Source organism: Momordica charantia, unplaced genomic scaffold (assembly GCF_013281855.1).
Source record: "Momordica charantia cultivar OHB3-1 unplaced genomic scaffold, Mcharantia_2.0 BLBB01000041.1, whole genome shotgun sequence".
Classification (NCBI taxonomy): domain Eukaryota; kingdom Viridiplantae; phylum Streptophyta; class Magnoliopsida; order Cucurbitales; family Cucurbitaceae; genus Momordica; species Momordica charantia.
In genome coordinates this window covers 1-19,375 of record NW_028275197.1, presented here as the reverse complement: position 1 = coordinate 19,375, position 19,375 = coordinate 1, and the positions used below count along the sequence as shown (strand labels likewise).

Here is a 19,375-nt window from a genome sequence, read left to right as displayed (position 1 = left end):
GATTGAGTTTAGTTCTAGATCCCGTAAAAAGAGCGGTTTGTTAGTTGGTCTTGATCCCGCAAAAGGATCGGGTTTTCGATCTTGAACCCGTAAAAGGATCGTGTTTAGTGGAAAATCTCGAGAGGTGCTCGGGGAGTGGAGTAGGCCGAGGGTTTGCCGAACCACTATAAATCTCTTGCGTGACGTTTTCTCTATCCCTTACTTTTTATTTATTGCAATTTATCTTTTAAGTATATTTTCTTTTATTGCAAATATATATTGGGCTTATTTTGAATATTTGTTTCATGATATTTTGAGTTGCTTTAAATATTGCATAAATTATTTTTGTTTTAAAAAAAATTTTACTTGGTTATTTGATTTATGCTTAAATTCGAAAAATCTTAGTAAATTAATCTTCAACACTATTCACCCCCCCTCTAGTGTTGTCATACCGATCCAACACATGAGCATTCCATCTTCGTACGCATTTAGTAGCAGCGAGACACAAGAATATAAATTGTCACACGTTGATCGATTCATGCTACAGTGTGGACTCCCTAATTTCTGTCTATGCAGAACCAATCTTACTGGTAGGCCACGTGTTGGAATGGAAAAGGTCGGATGATTACCAGCCTCTTCCCGTCCAACCACCAGGACTCGTTAAACGAGCAGGAGCGACGTAGAGAATACAACGAATCATCTCAATCGGTGAGTGTCGTCGTGTCAACAAGTGTTCTCGATGCGGTACATCGAGTCACAATAGACAGACATGTACTAACCCAATTACGACGGTACAGACATCAGCATGCAGAGATGAGGGGAGAGTGTAAGTCAATCAGATAGTGCAGTGTTTATGTGAGAACACCCAATTCTGTAGTAATATATTTGTATTTGATTCAGTATCTGGAATTTGTCTCGCTTTCTCGCTCTCGCTCTCTTCCCTATCATTTTTCTCGCTGTATATTTATCGCAATGATAAATTATCATTCTCGCTCTTGCTTCTCGTTTTTTCTAGATGTCTGTATCCATAAACAATTAAGTGTGGTTAATTAATGCACCATTTCAAATCCCCCAAGCTTTCTTCCACCTTTCTAATGCCTAATTACTTCCTACACGTTCTCCCAATATAATTAATTGTGACTCTTTATCTTCACATCCACATACCATCATGAACCAACCAACCCCCTATATATAGATACCACCAAGTACACAACAACGACATCCACTTCCAATTGTTTGCTTCTTTAGAATATCAAACATTTCTTTCAGAAGCAAACATGTCAACCTCCTACGAGTCAGACAGTTCCTCTTTCGACGGAGCAACTAGTCCTATTTCAAACTATCTCTCCTCCTTCGCGAGAACAATGGTGAAGGTCAAAGTAACGCTACTGTTCAACAAGCACGGGAAGAAAACGATCAACTAAGGAGAGGAGCTACTTCGGACGCAGCATGAACTGAACAACATGAAGTACAGGTTAGCCGAGTTGAAGCATCACGAGACTTACTAGAAAGACTATTGAAGGAGGAGAAAGAGGAACGACTTCGTTTGGAAGACATGGTGGCTCTATTACTTGTCCGTCTACGTCGATCCGTAATAATAATGTTTAAAATCTCATATAGTAAGTAGCATATGATTGTTGTTTTGTTTAAGCTACTAAAAAAATTATTGTAATGGGATGAGTGGATCTCCCCTTCCTTTTGTTTGCTACAAACTACTTAATTAATTAAAAATTTCTCTTTTAATTTATTTATCATTATTGCTTACTATTTCTCAATATCCTACGGTGTTCTTCTCGTTCACGCTCATTCTCGTTCACGATTATTTTCGTTATACTTAAAATTTCTCCCTTTTTATCATCATCGTCGCTTACTTATATTACTATTTCTTCTTCAATTATCCACTTATCGTATGGTGCTGTTTATCGTTCACGATGATTCTCGTTCACGCTTATTCACGATCTCTTTCGTTATCTGTTTTGCATTCTCGCTGCAACATTTAAAGAACACCAACCAACCATGGAAAGAATTAAATTTCATGTATGCTCTTGATCAAGCTCATGTACGATCTCGATCTCGCTCATGTATGATCTCGCTCTCGCTGATGTACGCTCTCCATCTCGATCATCCTTTAAGTAGCTATCCATCTTCCTTTAACGCGTTAACGATCTCCTTCTTGCCTTCTCGCCCTGTCCGTCAGCTTCTCCCTACACGTCTAATAATCAACAATCCAGTAAACAAACCACTTATATCAGAAGAAGCCCAACGAAACATTTGAAAACAAAGATCTTATGAAGATAGTATTGTTCTCGAAAAGATCCCAACAAAACACGCGGCTGTGAAAATACCCAAAACATGGGATGAACGTGTCGTGGATAAATGCTGGAGTTCAAGCATCGAGAGTCGCTTGTAGATGAGAGAAGCAAGCGGAGAGAGAGAGAAAACAAACAACCAAAATAATGAGAGAGAGCGAGAGAAATGAAGTGTTTTCAAATAAGGAAGGGAAAACTAAAAACTAAAGGTAGTAGAGTAAGGAGGGACATGAAAGGTCATTTGGCAAGGTAGGTGATGTCAGCAAATGACTAAAAAACTTGTGTTTGAAAAGGACGATTAAAAACTTAAAAAGGTTATATAGAACGCCTATTTCCTCAAATTTCCTTTTTATTTTATTTGAGGTTAATAATTATAAAAGCACGATATCATTTGTTCCTCCAAATTTTATACTCAAGTAAAGGATCCAACCATCTAACTTAGAAATAGTATAAATATATCTACTTAAGATTAGGCTTCGACCGGATTCCTTAGTGAAAAAAATTTAATATTAATTTTTTTTAACGAGAGGGGTGGATCAAACTCACAACTTTTTGGTTAGAGATATATGTCAATTACGGCTGAGCTATGTTCAGTTGGGTATATTAACATTAATTCTTAATTATTATTCAAACTTTTTTGAAGAATATAAAACTAATGTTTTACCATCTTTCGATTGTTAATACGATATATAAGGACCGCTACTACAAATAGTACTACACCCTTGATCGTGAAATATCGATTGCTTGTTGAACCCTGTGAATTGCGTGAAAGTAGGATACTCCAAATCGGGAGTCTAAGAGTTTTATAAAACGTTCTTGATGGAAAAAAATGTGAATGAAAGATCCCACTGAATTGAATTGGGTCCATGAATCTAAGAAATAGTGAGAATTCTTGATCTCTCTCAATTCGAAAATCCAGGATTTGAATTGATGTCCTTTCATTGCGTCCTCCTAAATTGCATTGATTTATCCTAAAGATTTCATTTCAATTGGAATTTGGTTATTCACCATGTACGAGGATCCCCACTAAGCATCCATGGCTGAATGGTTAAAGCGTCCCAATTCATAATTGGCGAATTCGTTGGACCCAAATCCTAAAACGATAAAGAATTAAAACGAGAATTACTGGAAATGTGGTAATAATACAATAAAGTCGTGGGCTCTGCTTCTGGTCCAAATCGTCTGTTTACATTTTGAATATTATATTATTATTATCGTCTCAATTTTCATTTGGTGGGCTTCCGCTCCGTCTCCATCTACAATACGTTCTATTCTACACGAAGTGAAGGCGAGTAGCGACAGCGAGCGAGCGACTAATTGATTAATTAATTAATTAAGTAAATTCTATGGTTTGTTATTATGAATCGATTCACAACGTTTTTGTGCTACTTCTCTTCTTCGTTCCATTTCTCCATTCTCCTTCTTATAACTGTTAACCTTCTTCCTTCGCCATTAAAGCCACGCACACTGCTCCAATCAATCTTCTCTGCATCATTATATGTTACAGATACTCTTCTAGCGCATACACGTACGATTCTCTCTCCCTCCATTTGTCTCTCTGCGGTATGCTCGTTTCTTTTTCCTGACTTTTCTTTCCAGCTAGCAGATCTGCGCTTTACACCTCCAATTTTTATGCAGATCTTATTCACTGTTGTTTGATTACTCTTTCTTCTCGTTTTTTGTGTTTCCTTCTGCTCATTTTCATATTCTGCTTCTCTATGCCTTCGTGTTTTCAATTCATGTTCATGGTAATAGAATGAATACGCTCGAATTTGTTGATGCTTGATCAATTTCTGTGTCTTCAGCTACCACCCCATCTTCCTTCGTATATCCATAGTTATGTGCCTACTTGGTTTTATTGACGGTGGTGACTGGAATTGCAGAATCCAGATCGAGGCAGGACTCAACACCGAGCACCCTGAAAATGAGTGACAGCCAGAAGTTCCAGCTCGGGACTATTGGGGCATTGAGTTTGTCGGTGGTTTCATCTGTCTCGATTGTCATTTGCAACAAGGCACTTATTAGCACGCTCGTTTCACGTTCGGTGAGTTGCTAAATATATGTTCACTTTAGGCTCCAAAACCTTGATTCCACGCCCTCTCGTTTGCATCTATTGTGACTTAGATTCCCTGAGCATTATTGACGTATCTTATTCTCTCCCAACTAAGGTACCAACATTTAACTTTCGTAAGAATTGGTTTCTGGATCTACAAGGATTATAGCCTCCGGTATCTTACACCAAATTTTCGTTGATCACTAGATTTTCTCGAGAGCTTGGATTGGTTAGACTTAGGTGTATTCTTAGTCGAACACTTCTTTTTTCTTTTTAAGAAGAAACTATTTCATCAATGCAATGAAATTAAGATTACAAAAAGGGAGATGAATTTATCTGTGCTCTCAATTTTGCCACATAAATGAATTGTTACTCATTAACAAAGTCATTCCATGTAAATTTATGTATTATTACGTTTTGTGTTTAGAAAACAAATGATTTGAAAAGATTAAATGCATCCTTATCTAACTTTAAGCTTTTCAGGTCTAGTAGTGTGTGTGTATATATTTTGATGAGAAGGTCTGTAATAATTTAACAGGAGATCTTGATGTTAAATCATTATAATATTATTACTCTCAATGATGGACTTTATGAATCAAAATTAATATATGAGACTACATCTGAGGAGTGTTAATAAGTGAGTCATGAAGATTAAACTTGGTAATAGAAGATATTTAGTGCGGTTTCTTTTGGCAACAGATAGACTAGCCGGACCAGCACATGAGCTACTCCCATTTGTCTGATTATAACATTATGATTATCAAAATTCGTAACCAAATGATTTGGCATTCAAATTATCAACTTATCATATGCCTCCAGCAAAACAGTAACCTGCTGAAACTAGATCAGTGCGTAGTTTGTTAATTATATTATGACAAGAGTGACTGTTTCACCTTTCCGGCTATTTATTTGGGCCAAACTATGAGCAGAAGCTAACTGCTGATGCTTCGCTCTGTCTTTTTTATGTGAACTGCTACATTGATGGAATTGGTTGATGCACAGCCACTACATTGACAAGTTGGCATCTACTTGTTAACATTTTGTTCCCTTCATGTGGCACTATTGATGAAACTGTTTGAAAACAAGCCTTTTGATGCGAGAGCTGTTATGGGATTTGGAAATACTAAATGGAATCTCAATTGGGCTTCTAAATCTCAGCTTGGGCTTTAACTCTGTTGGCTTCTACCAGGGTAAAATGTTTTTGGTGAACAGAGTGTGTTGTCCTTCACATGATTTTAGAATTCATTCTTTACTTCTAAGATGCAATGTCAAGCCTGAAATCTTTAACCATTTGAGCAATTATAGCGCCCTTTGAGCATGTTCTATTTGTACAACTTTAGTGATTTTATTTTCTCATGAATTGTTTTTACTTATGGAACCAAGTATTGATTTATTTTTATGTTTTGAGTCTTTGAATAAAGAGTCTATATTGATTGCTATACCAGATGACAAAACTGGCAATCATCCCCTGTACTGTACTTTTGGAGACCCTTTTCTTCAGGAAAAAGTTCAGGTGAGTTTAATAACTGTTGAATCTTTCATGTACAAAACTACCTTTTTCCATTTTCAAGAGGCCTTTGCTTCCGTTCAGTTTTATTCCTATAATTTTGTATAACAGTCTATACTTGATTATTTTTAGTGTTTAAGAAATTAAATCTTGGTAATTTGTCTGCGTCAGGCTCTTTTCCAACACATATCTAGTTACTTTTTTAGATGAAATTGGTACTTAGTTCGTCATGATTTTATTGGGATTTTGCATGAACCCGTATTGCTTAATCTCAAGCCCATTGCAATAGTGTTATTTATAATGCCATAGATATAAATGTCTAAATTCAGCAGATGCATAATTCCCAACTTAAAAGTAACTCTTTATATCACTTCAAATATATAAATATTCCATGGTAACTTGCATTGTTTTCCTCTGGTTGAAGGTTACTTTAATCACTAAGACTAACTTAAATATTATAAACTCTGATTAAGCTCATTAACTACCAAACGGTCCACTTCTCAGGCTAAATTGGCCATCAGTTTTATTTATACTACAAAAGTGTGGGTTAGGCCTGCAGCACCAGCACCAATCTATGTTTTACAAACCTTACCTGGTTGTCTTTAGTGACTCGTTGTTTATGATTCTTCTAGGAGCCCTCTCTTAGATTCTTTGCAGTTTATTAAAATTCAATGTTTTGGATGTCTTCTCTTGTGTTATAGATTGTGTATTTTTAATGTTTTTGGATTTCCTCTTGTGGTATAGATAGTGTAGATAGATATCTTTGTATACGCCATCAACTTCTATTTTATCTATTTTTTTCTGTATATGAAAGGTCTTGTTTCTTACGAAATAACAAGGAACAGTAATAGCATGGAATCCAGAAACTGGTACTTTTACATGATTGTGCGTCTTTCTATGCCATTTGTAGTCATTTTGATAGTATGCGTAACACTTACATATGCATAGTTTTGTCCATGGATTTTCTGGTTATTGCAACCATTGTCATTGTGAGTTTTCTTCAGTTAGAAATAATAGACCAAAACATTTTCTAGTTGCGGACCAGAAAGAAGTCACAAAGTGGATCCTACTGAACACTTTCTAAATCTTGGGAGTTGGCTCGATGAACTGAACTATCTTTACGCTGGGGGTTATCTTTAAGTACTTTTTTTGGAGGAGTAAAGGATTCAACTCCCTTTGAAAAAAAAAAAAAGATTCAACTCCTTTAAAGAGGAAGCTAAAGTGCTTAGTCCTTTTTTATAATTGTAAAGCTCAGTACGCATTGTATTGACAATCCTTTTTGTACTGGCTTGGAGTCTCTCTCTTTCCCCTTCATCGTTATTTCAAATTACTAATGGAATTATGGAATAGTTTTCTAACAAAAGAGAAAAGTAAAAAAAAAAAAAAAAAAATCCAAGCTTAACATATGAATGACGTCGTTTGGTTTTTCAGCATATTCATACTTTCATCCATTATATTATTTAATGAAATCTTGTTCTTGAAAAACTTGACGTGTCGATTCAGATTTCAGGTTGGGCTTTGGAATTACCCAATCCTTGATCTTTGATTTCTGTTTTAATTTTTTTCCCTGTGGAGCATCATCTAATTCTTATGCTGTAGTGGTTCTGAAAATGGGATTGAGTTTCTTGGAGAAGTTTTTTGGATCAAGAAGTTCCTTGGCAGTGAATTTGAGAATAGCTTAAGTGGTTAAGACATATATTATTGACTAAAAAGACAGAGGTTTGAATCCAGACCCCACATGTTGTTGAACTAAAAAAAGAGTTTGATTCTTAAGTTCCTAAAAAAAGAGTTGATTCTTATAGTGAACATAGAAGATGGGTTTTTTTGTTTTGTTTTTCTTTGGCGAACTTAGAAGGCAGAATTACTGTAGGTAGAAATTTATTCAATCCTATTGATAATTGGGAAGCTCTAAAACCACACCACCAACTTTTAGCTTTGTTCAAACTTTGTGACATCAAGAGGATGATACATGATACCCTTTATATTTCTCCACCCTTCTGGAACCATTTTTCAGATATAAATTAGATTACTATTTTGGAGATCCGTGTGCAGTTATTTCTTTGAACATCTTGCAACATTTCTGAAAAGTTACATAGACATCACATACCATACAGTTGTCCTAATAAGGACAGTAAATCTGTAACGTTATTTGGAAACGATTAAAGAACCTTTATTTTCCAAAGACCTCTGGTAACTTCAATATACCTAAGAGTTAAGACAGTACTACTGTTATTTTATTCCTCCACGTGATTGAATTAAGCTCTAGTAGGACAAGTTAAGGTTCCCACGCAATGGGGGCTTCAAAAATACCACCCTCTTGATTGCGCTCGGGCTCCTGTCTCAGGGCAGCCCTACGCTCCATATGGTTACTAGAATATTCATTCTCCCCTATTAAAATAATAATTATCGAGATAAAAAAAGCTAGCTATTAGCCAAAGGTTACCGGCAACTCTTTCCGACTAAAAAACGTTGCCCTTTAACCTCTTTAATGGATTCTTCATTGACTGAGTAAAGAAAGAGTAGAAAGAGAGGAAGAAGAGTAGAGAAAAGGGTGGCAGAAAAACAAATGTGGAGAAGAAGAGGAGTATGAGATTCACATTAATGTTACTTGTTAAGTTCACTTTTAAGAAGCTAATACATTGATCTGAATCAGTCTCAAGGAATGTGACTTAAAAGCATCTAAACATGTAGCAAAATCAAGGAGAGAAGTACCATAAGGAAAGCCCAGTTGACTGTAAATAGATACCACTTAAAATGGATATAAAATGTTGTTTCATAGTCAGTGGTGGTGAAGAAGAGAGAGAGAGACTGATGGATGCTAGAATTTTAAGTTGTTCACTTTTAAGGAATCACCTGTTGAACGATTTGTCTGAACCTCCCAACTCGTCATCTATTTTCTTAACAGTTGCACAGATTTGAAACAAGGACTGGGATACACCATATGTAGATACCCACTACAGATGTAGTTTAATAGTGAATAGCTTGATTCTACAAAATTTGGATAACCTTCTCAATTGTTGGTCAATATGAGCCCTTAAATGATGATTTATTTTTCAATCATATCTATCAGTTGGTCATTTAGGTTGAGCGTATTGGTTTGTTGTCCTGTATAAATATTCTTCTGGCAGCATACTGATATCTATACTATTGCAGTAAAAGCATCCAGTTTTCCCTCATGATCCTTCTCCTGGGTGTTGGAATTGCAACAGTGACAGATCTACAATTAAATGCTCTCGGTTCTTTCTTGTCTTGCTGCAGTTCTTACTACGTGTGTTGCACAGATTGTATCCTAAGCTAAGTTACTTTTACACTCGGTGTTTAGTTTTGCATGCCTTTTGTCTGGCTATCATTTGGGGCTAATGCAAGTCTCGTGGGAAGCACTAATTTAATTTGCTCGAGTATATATTTGCAGATTGGAAAATGTTTTCCATGACGCCACCAGACGTACTATCTCTTTAATCACTTGTTTATTTGAAAGCATATCAATTGCTACTTGCTAGCACTGATTTCAACAGCCCTTTGATACGTAATGACTATCTTTAGCAAAGCTTCATATATTCTCGTCACCACTTCTTCATTTTCAATGGTTTATAACTGTTTTCATGTTTGAATATCGTGAATATGAAGATTAAGTTTTAGTGGTTTAATTTGATGAGTGTGTGAGCGTCTACGTGCACTCTCTTTCATAATTTTCTGCACTTTTCCCCCTTATGTTCAAGACCTTGACCAGTTAATTGTAGATGACAAATACCATTCAGAAAAAGTTCAAAGTTTCTTCGACACAACTTCTATACCAGTCTTGTCCCTATCAGGCATAACTCTGTTCATCGCTGGCCCATTTCTGGATTGGTGTCTGACTGATCTAAATGTTTTTGCTTTCAAATACACTCCCCAAGTGTGGTGAGGTTAAAGAATTAAGCTTCCTTTCCTTTTCCACCTCCCTGACTATATTATTTCTGACATGATTGTTTTTGTGCTTCTTTGTACAGTTCTTCATTGTACTTTCCTGCCTTATTTCTGTCTCAGTCAACTTCAGTATTTTTAGTTATTGGAAAGACTTCGGCAGTAACATATCAGGTCCTAGGACATCTAAAGACATGCTTAGTTTTGGCGTTGGCTATGTCCTGCTTCACGATCCATTTAGCTGGCGGAACATTTTGGAATCCTGGTTGCCATAGTTGGAATGGTTCTCTATTCTTACTATTGCACCCTCGAGAGTCAACAGAACAGAAATCTAATGAAGTTTCACAGCACAACTATCCCAGGTACGACAAGTAGTAGTGTTGAAATGTTATCTCTTGTTCTACCGCCATGGAAGTGTGACAAAAACTAATGTCATTTTTAGGTGAAGGAAAGTGAATCTGATCCCTAATAAGTGTTGAAAATGGGAGCGGCAATATTAGGCGATGGTGTGGGGCCCAAGGCTCGGCGTGGAGTTCAAACAAGGACCTGCATGCATAGGGCCGTCGCCGTCTTTGCTGACGAATTTTGTTGTTAGCCCAAATCGGTGGGTCAAGTTATGCTGCCCCCCCAGCAATGAAGAGATTGCTGGCAAGAGCCTTCTCATGCTGATTGCTGTGTATCAAGAGTGCGACACCTATGGAAGTATAAAATTAGAGAGGTAGAGGGAAACTCTTTCTCCTTTAGCAGTTATGAGTATTGTTAAAGTAATATGATTCTGTCAGATTATTGACGCATATAAAAAAAAAAAATCAAAAAATTGAGGACCAGAGAACATAGACCGTTTTACAACATCCTGAAAACAATATTCATAAATTGCAAATTTTGGTGATTTATAGCTATCCTGGTTTGGCTGTCAGTTGTAAACTCCCGGCTGGACATCCTTAATCGCGTATGCGCCCACCGAATTACGTAGTTCGGAATTGTATTCGACTGTTTGTTGCTTCTTTTGACGTCTCTATAATTAGTGGGTGACAAAAATTTAATAGAGCCAAATTATCCGAGACTGCACTCTCATTACCCAGTTATGAAAATTTTACGGGTACCGTTGATTACATATTAACGCAAATTAGCTCAAATACCTTTTTTTCAATCAAAATAATGTCTTGAGATTGAATATATAATTTTCAATAAATATGAACTGCGAGATTCCTATCTTTAGAATAAAGTTCATCGTATAGGATGATCTGCCGCATCTTTTAGAAGTATACAAAACCAAATTGAAATTCATATTACAGTCTTAAAGATTAAAATTTTAAATTATTAATAGACGAAGATATTTTCTAGAGAAAAGCTAAAGCAACAAAATTGTAATGAAAGTAATCTTACCTCCTCAATTTTACTGACGTTCAAAATTATTTTTAAAGAAAGTCTATACACATACCGCCACGGCCTCATAACCATCACGTATTTAGAATTTTCATTTTCAAGTTTTATGGTTTTTACTATAAGGATTGGAACACTATCACCTGTTTCAAAGTTGCACAAACTAAAAGTTTATATTTATGTTACAGCATAGCTTGACAACTAAAGTATGTTATTTTCTCCTGTTTGTTTCTTTCTCCACGGGTTAAGATGTTCAATCTATCCTCTTCACATTTGTTGTTTCAAGAAAACAATAGGTTATAAATACAAAAAAAAATAAAAAAAAAATAAAAAAGAAGGGGAAAAGGGCCCTTGGTGAATTGTAGCGAATAGCGACTACTTGAAGCCGCCTGCCTGTGCTTTCTTTCTTTTGTGAGTCGATACTGTGGTCTGTCATCTGTGACTGAGAGAGGGGATTATCGGCAATGGCTCTTCGATTTCTGAGCAGGAAAAACCTAAAGCCAACCATTTCTGGAGCGTTTGGTTCTGGACATTTTCGCGTTTGCAGACCGTTTCCTTGCCTGGCCTCCCTTATGACTATGGCGCTCTTGAGCCCGTCATCAACGCTGAAATTATGCAGCTTCATCATCAGAAGCATCATCAAGCCTATATCACCAACTACAACAGGCTCTTGAGCTGCTTCACGACGCCATTAACAAAGGCGACACCACTTCCGTTGTCAAATTGCAGAGTGCCATCAAATTCAATGGCGGAGGTCTTTCTTTTTGCTCTCTGTTCTTTTGATTTTCAAACTACGATGCCTATTTGATTCCTCATTTGTGTAATACTTGAAATCAGATCTATTCGCCTCAATTAGGGAATCGCACGATACTTATTGGGTAAATCGAGATTATATGCCATTTCTCAGTTATTAACCGAGCCTTTTATTTTTAAGGTCACATTAATCATTCGATTTTCTGGAAACATTCGCCCCCATTCATGTAAGTCCCAATCCTTGTGTGTCTGATTCGGTTTCTAGGTTAATTTCTTAACTCCTTGATGTTTCAATTTAACTATTCGAATATATTCTGTTATATATTTGCAGGAAGGGGGTGGTGAGCCTCCAAAGGGATCTCTAGGATGGGCGATCGATACTCAGTTCGGTTCTCTTGAAGCCTTGATTCAGAGAGTCAACGCAGAAGGTGCTGCTTTACAGGGCTCTGGATGGGTGGTATGTTTTCTCCCTTGTCTTATTTGCTTTCGTTTTTGTCTACCAAATATAAACAGACGTTTAACTGAAGAATTTTTGAGTTATTTCTAGTGGCTTGCTCTGGATAAAGAACTGAAGAAGCTATCAATTGAAACCACGGCCAATCAGGTATATCTCTAGGTTTATTTGTTTAGAAGCTATATCCATGCTGCTGAAGCAGTTTTTTTCCTATTTCTGTTTTTGGTGATGCCTTGTGTTGATTCCTTGGTGATTGCCAAACAATTCGCCTTACTTTTTCATTTATGGAGTATGGTTAGTTTTTTAATCACTTGTTAGTAGAATTTGAACCCATTGTGGGTTATATTGAAAGTCATGTGGCTGATGCATCTTTTTGCAGGATCCTCTTGTGACCAAAGGATCTGCTTTAGTTCCTCTGCTTGGGGATAGATGTCTGGGAGCATGCGTATTATCTGCAGGTAATTGTTTTATGTCTACCTTGATAAGATCATTGTACTTTTTGGAAGATTCCCCTCATTTAGCTTACTGAAAGCTTGTTTACAACTTACTTGGTGGTGGGTTTACTTGGTAATAATGCATCAAGTGGGTGGGAATCTGGTGATAAAGGAACTTGTGTAGGAAACCGTCTTTGATTTTGTCCTTGTTGTGGTGAAATGCTATAATGTAATATATGTTAATAAGTCATCATCACATTTGGCCTGCAGCTATTAGCTAACTATCTTTTGCTACTTGTTTGATGTTTTGAACTTTCCATGGTGCAGTACAAAAATGTCAGACCAGACATATGAAGAAACATATGGAAGGTTATAAATTGGAAATATGCTGGTGAGGTGTTCGCAAAAGAAGCTCCTCTAGTTGAGAGTCGTTAAGAGTCTCTTGGGTCCATTTGTCTAATCTTGTGGAAGCTGTGTTCTGGTGAATATTGACTAATGAGCATCAGTGTATGCATGGACCTCAAAGCCTTGTAATGAGATGAAATGTATCTTTTGTTCAAAGTACTTTCTTTGGCCAGAACAATGAATGCATAAAGCCAGATGGTTTTTTTTCCCAAGTATTTGCCTCTTTTCAGTGCAGCTCTCTTTATATTGATTTACCACCAGGGGTATGAAACATATACGCAGGTCTGTGGGGTTGATGTTGAAAATATATGTTGCTGACCATAATTCCACTGATACATGATTGTAGAGGACTTGAATGTACATTCGTCTTCTATGGGAGAGGGGAGACAGCTTCATGTTATTCACCCTCACCATAGCTTGCGTTGTTGTGAATAATGATAATTAACAAGACTAGAGACTAGGGTGTATCTCATAGTTCCCTGATTGGGCAGGTTCCATGGGAGCAAAAGATGTGGTTATTGTTTTAACATGTATGGGAGTTGAATTCAAACATGCTCATGTTCGTTCGAAAGAGAGACAAAAAAAGGAACTATTGACGATATGCATGGACTTTATACACAATGTTGAAGTGATGAACCATCTTTGTTTTAGACTGTGTGGGTGAAACGCGGAAGATAAGTATGAAAGTGAAACTATATTTGGTCATCTCTCATCAATTGGAGGATAAGGGAGGGAAGCATGCGACGCGCGCAATGCTGCGGGTGAGTTTGGTCACCATATACGTTATTATGGGCAGGTTAAGCTTATTAGCGTTGTAATGTAATGTGTGTTAGCTGTTGACATTGAGAACCTGAGAGTCGGAGATAATTAACCACACCACAGTAACCGAGGTTTATGTCAAATTGATGATAATTACATAAAAGGAGAAAGAAGAAGAAAGACGAGTCACCGCTGGCTGCTGCTGCTCGCGAAGAAAGCACCGCCACCGCAGCAGGTTCCCGTAAAACGACGTACGCAAAGCCAAATACTTCTTTTTCATTCTCTCTTCCGGTTCCAGTTTCCCACCATCAATCAAGAGTCAAGAAGAGTCAAGACAGTGAGGTTGTACGTTCGATTTCTCATTTCCTTCCGCTTTCGCTGCGTCGCATCGCGGTCCGGTTGCTGCCAATTCAAATTGTGTCGCTGAAACTGAAACGTATTCGCCCACTGATACAAACAACATTGGGAACCACCCGACTCTGTCATTTTCTTTTCTGTGGGAGGAAGAGTAACTTTTCATCAGTTTCCGTCCTGGGTAATTCAACTCTTTCTTCTTCTCCTTCTCCCTCTCTTGATTCTTTTCTCTCTTACGCATCATCGGTTGACGCCCCTATCCTGGATTCCCATCACCAGCATGCAATTCTCGTAAACCACATGTCCCTTGTCTCTAAATTTCTCGTTCCTTTTCTTTCCACGTGACAATCGCGCTGCTTCGTCTCCCAGCGTTCCATAATCGGCCTGGATAATGCCTTTTCGTTGCCCTCTTTAATATTATACACCATTCTCTTTCTGCTACATTTGATTACATGAGTGATCTCCAAGTCTGTTCGCCACGGCCCCATGGCATCTTGTTGGGCGACGATTACTCCTGCCCCACTTGTCAACTCTGCCATTTCCTACGTTAAATTCTGATCCCTCTTTAATTACTTCAGAAAATTGGGCGACGGCCGAAAATACCGCCGGTGATATCCTCCGTAGAATTCGGCCCACTTTGGTGGCTGAGCAGAAGAGACAGGAGGTTGTTGACTATGTACAACGATTGATCAGAACTCGTGTAGGATGTGAGGTAACTTTTCAAGTGATTGGGTTTACAGATTCATATTGCATACATCACTATAACTTGTCTTGTGTGATACCGGTTTCTGTTTATCTTTGTACTTGAACTGCTTAAACACATCACACGTTAAATACATTAAAAGCATATTTCTTTTCCGTTCACTAAAGATAAGTATCGCTAAGCTGATTGCTTTTGATGGGTTTCCGTTCAATATGATTTCATTTGGCTTCATTAACAGGTATTTCCATATGGTTCCGTGCCACTCAAAACGTATCTTCCTGATGGAGATATAGATTTGACTGCCATCTGCTGTTCAAATATTGAGAGTGCCGTGGTTTCTGATGTTTATGCTGTTCTTAAGGAACAAGAAATAAGTGGAACTTCTCGGTATGAAGTGAAGGATGTACACTGCATTGATGCTGAGGTTTCACCCTTCCCTCTAAATGAGAAAAATTAAAGAAGAAAGAAAGAGAGAGAGGAAAAATAAAAAGAGAAAAAAAATCGTTTGAATTAATATTTCACATGGATATACACGCCTTTATAATTGCAATTTGGTTGAGGGTTTACTATAGTTCTCTAATGAATGTCTAATGTGATTAGTTATGTAAGGTAAGCCGGTGGTTCTATAGTTTATTCCTAAATCTACTCATCATTCAAAAACCGTGGTAGCTTGTATCAATGGGTGGTCAGGAGTCTTGACTCAAGATTTTCGTTGGTTAAACATTTTTATTTCATAATTCCATCTAGAAATGTAGTATTGTATCATTATTGGTTCAAGCACTGAATAATCAGTTCAATATGTAGTTGTATTTTTAACTCTTATTTAAACTTATGATCTTTCTATTAAAAATTTGTTAAAAAAATTTCTATTGTTAGTTTGACTTATAAAGTTCAAGAACTCTTAAATGGTTGTCTGGCTTCCATTATTCTTGACATGTGTTAATGGGCTTGCATATATATAATTTATTAAAAGAAAAAGAAAAAAGTAAGAATGCTTATTGGGTCAACTGATCAAGATCCTGTGACTCAGCTTTTAAGTTGATTCTTATAAAGTTTTAACATTTATTCCTTACATTTTATGTCTATTCAATACCTCTGGTGAGCATCAGATAACTTGAACTTTAAGGTTCTAGTCTCTGAAAGTTGTGGAGGCTAAAGTTTAATCCATGTAAAGCTGTCGAGATATTTTATTATCTTCTATTTATATGCTGGATTTTGGCATTTCATTTTCAGTTATGATAACCTTTTCCCTCGACCATTGTTGAGAACATTATTGGGATCATGAATAGGAGGTACCAGGATGATGGAACTTTGAATAATAACCAATCTCCTGCCCTGTCCTAGGGTTTGAACGTCAATGCATTAATATATGGATGTTAACACTATTATTTTGGATTGAAGTTTCTATATTTCTTGTTAATTCAAGAATGTCTTTATTAGTTCAGGTTGGATAAGATTTGCTTTTCTATGTTACTTCTGCTGTTGGTTAAGTTAAGCTTGTGAAATGCCTGGTGCAGAATATTGTAGTAGATATATCATTCAATCAGTTAGGAGGTCTCTGCCACTCTGTGTTTTCTCGAACAGGTATGGTTGAAGGCTAACTACTATTGTTTATAAAGTATATATGTGACACTCTTATATACAAAGGAAAAGCTTATGTACTTTGGAATTGTGCGGTGATGACTCTCCTTTGGCTTCTTTGCCGAGAAAGAAATTGTAGAACTTTTGAGGACAAAGCAGTTTGAAAGATTCTTTTTGTGAATATCAAGCATACGGCTTCGTGGGCTTCAATCCGCAAGAAGATTTTTTTGTAATTACAGTCTACTTTTGATTATGCAAGATTGGACAGATGTAATTGTATTGTCTTGAGGGGGGGTTCTCTCTACCTTCTGCCTTTAGGGTTGTCTTCCCCTTTTTGGGTTTCATGGTTGTTTCTTATCAAAGAAAAAAAAATGTGACACTCTTTCTTTTTGGTACCCTACCCAAGATCTATACATCGTTCAGTCACTTATTTTTCTGATACGATTTGAAAGTACTTATACAAAGGCGGGGCACTTTTATGCTTTGCTTAATCAATCAACAACATACACATAATAGTTCATGCATACTTCATGTGATTTCTGTGTGTAACTGTAACATGTAACATCACCTTGTTTTCATCTTTTTTATTCCAAGTTGTCGTGCTTGTATAGCACAATATTAGGTCACTAAGTTTTATGATTTGAGGTTGGAACTCTGATGTTTATAACCACACCAGGTTGATCGTCTTGCTGGTAAGGATCATCTTTTCAAACGGAGCATCATTCTGATCAAAGCTTGGTGCTATTATGAAAGTCGAATTCTGGTGCTCACCATGGACTGATATCAACATATGCTTTGGAAACACTTGTCCTGTATATTTCCATCTCTTTCATAATTCTTTGCATGGCCCTTTAGCAGTAAGTAATCATTTAAAGTCGAGATTTAATTATTTACTGCATAGGTCAGTTCAGCATCTGGTTCTGCTTGCTTGTTCAAATAGGTCCTGTATAGGTTTTGGAGTAGTACTTCAGCAAATTTGATTGGGAAAATTATTGCATCAGCCTGCATGGACCCGTTATCAAATCTTCCTTACCTGATATAGTGGGTAAGAGATATCTTTTTGTAAGATTGCATAGGTTAATCTTTGCTTTCTTGACTTATGGCGAGTTTTCACAGCTGAAGCACCAGAAAATAGTGGTCATGGGCTATTGCTGAGTGAAACCTTCCTTAGACACTGCACGGAAATGTTTTCAATCTCATCGAGGAGGTCTGAGCCAAGCTTGAGGGTTTTTGACCCTGAAGCATCTAAAATAGTTGATCCCATTAAAGAACAAACAACCTTGGACGCAGTGTTAGTAGAGGTATTTATCTGTTTTATGTGTTTATTGCCTTAAAAAGCTGGTGTTGTATCCTTAGCCTTTTCCTTTTGCTAATTGTAGTTTCAATTGTCTTTGTTGCTAGCCGAATTGGTTATTGGTATATATAATTTATTGCAGAATAAACCCCCTCCCCACCCCAGTTGCATCCCACCCCACCCCCCCAAAAAACACACACACACCAAAAAAGTAAATTTCTGTAGTGTTTCTTAGTATGATGGAGTATTTCATTTCATTAGCCCTTAATACAGAAAAGTTCATTGAGAGTTCAAATCAATGCTGAAAATTGAATTGCCGGAATTTGAGAAGCCTCACAAAATCTTTCCTTTAATTTTACTTAATTTTTTACATATATTTTAGGATTTGAGCTAGTTTTATACTATTTTATTGAACTTTATTACTGGAAGGTAATGCCCTAATTTTTATTTAATTGTATAATTTCTTTCACGTCTCAGGGCATCAGATACTCCTGTTTACTTTCTAACCTTGTTTTTTGCTTTCCACTAGCTAAGAATTTCGGGAATTATTTAAGGTTAAACTGTTAGCTCCATCATGCTTTGACACCTTCAATGCTCTGATGCGCCAGATTGAAGTTTCTTAAAAATTATTACTTTATGAACTATTGGTTTTTCTTTTTTATGAGAAACAAATGTCATTCATAAAATGAAATTACCGAAGGAGCAGTGAGCGAAGCCCAAAGTTAAAGGGATTACAAAAGCCCATCCAGTTGGGTACAAAAAGAACTCAAATTGAAAAAAATAAAAGAAGCATAAATTTTACCCCTAGAAAGGGAGAATCCAAAAAGAAACAAAAGCCAAAGGTGCCAAATTCGTTGACAATAATGAGAGAAGCCACAGGAGATTGTCTTCAAATATTGTTTAAATATATGTATATATACATATATTGTTTTGATTCATTGATGATTTGAAATTACAAAAAGAAGGTGACCCATCTGGCCATCCAAGGAATTACAAAAAAACATTTCCAATCCTTTGTTTTATATATTATCAGTCAAATGTTGGCACTTGGTTCTTTATTTTCATTTGTAATTCTTTACGTATTTTGTAGCATTGTTAATGGTACCATTGAAATGTGTTTATATGCATATATTTTTCCAGAGGATCTTCGAAGGGAAATGTAAGGATTCGGTTGATGTTTTCATTTAGTCAAGTTTAAGGCTTCTCAATGTTGTGCTCTTTCTAATTTGTTTGTCGATCATTCTTCAAGTATGATTTGTTCAATCAAACTGGGAGGCTTTTATACTCCCCTTAATTCTTGTTTCTGTTATTTTTGTTTCATTTTTTCTTTCACTCCTTCGCGAATTTGTATCTTTGAAACAATTTTCTGTTTCTTTCATTAATCGAGGGAAAGTTCGTTTCTTATTAAAAAAAAACATATATTTTTCCAGAAAGGGCTACTTTAATTAGTGTATCTTCATCATGTTAGATCCTAATTTTTTGAAAAGTAAGGTATTGCGAAGCT

General features: G+C 36.6%; 2 pseudogenes across 2 annotated transcripts; both read left to right on the top strand.

The window, feature by feature from the left end:
* Positions 1 to 3,725: 3,725 nt before the first annotated feature.
* Positions 3,726 to 10,585, top strand: LOC148207877 (UDP-xylose transporter 3-like; annotated as a pseudogene). Its single transcript, XR_015787608.1, has 8 exons — positions 3,726 to 3,851; positions 4,172 to 4,332; positions 5,344 to 5,545; positions 5,787 to 5,854; positions 9,002 to 9,132; positions 9,589 to 9,743; positions 9,838 to 10,113; positions 10,194 to 10,585. The product of XR_015787608.1 is annotated as a UDP-xylose transporter 3-like (transcript).
* Positions 10,586 to 11,510: 925 nt separating this feature from the next.
* On the top strand, positions 11,511 to 13,322 carry LOC148207876 (superoxide dismutase [Mn], mitochondrial-like; annotated as a pseudogene). The gene is made up of 6 exons (XR_015787607.1): positions 11,511 to 11,888; positions 12,069 to 12,114; positions 12,219 to 12,344; positions 12,435 to 12,491; positions 12,721 to 12,799; positions 13,103 to 13,322. The product of XR_015787607.1 is annotated as a superoxide dismutase [Mn], mitochondrial-like (transcript).
* Positions 13,323 to 19,375: the final 6,053 nt, after the last annotated feature.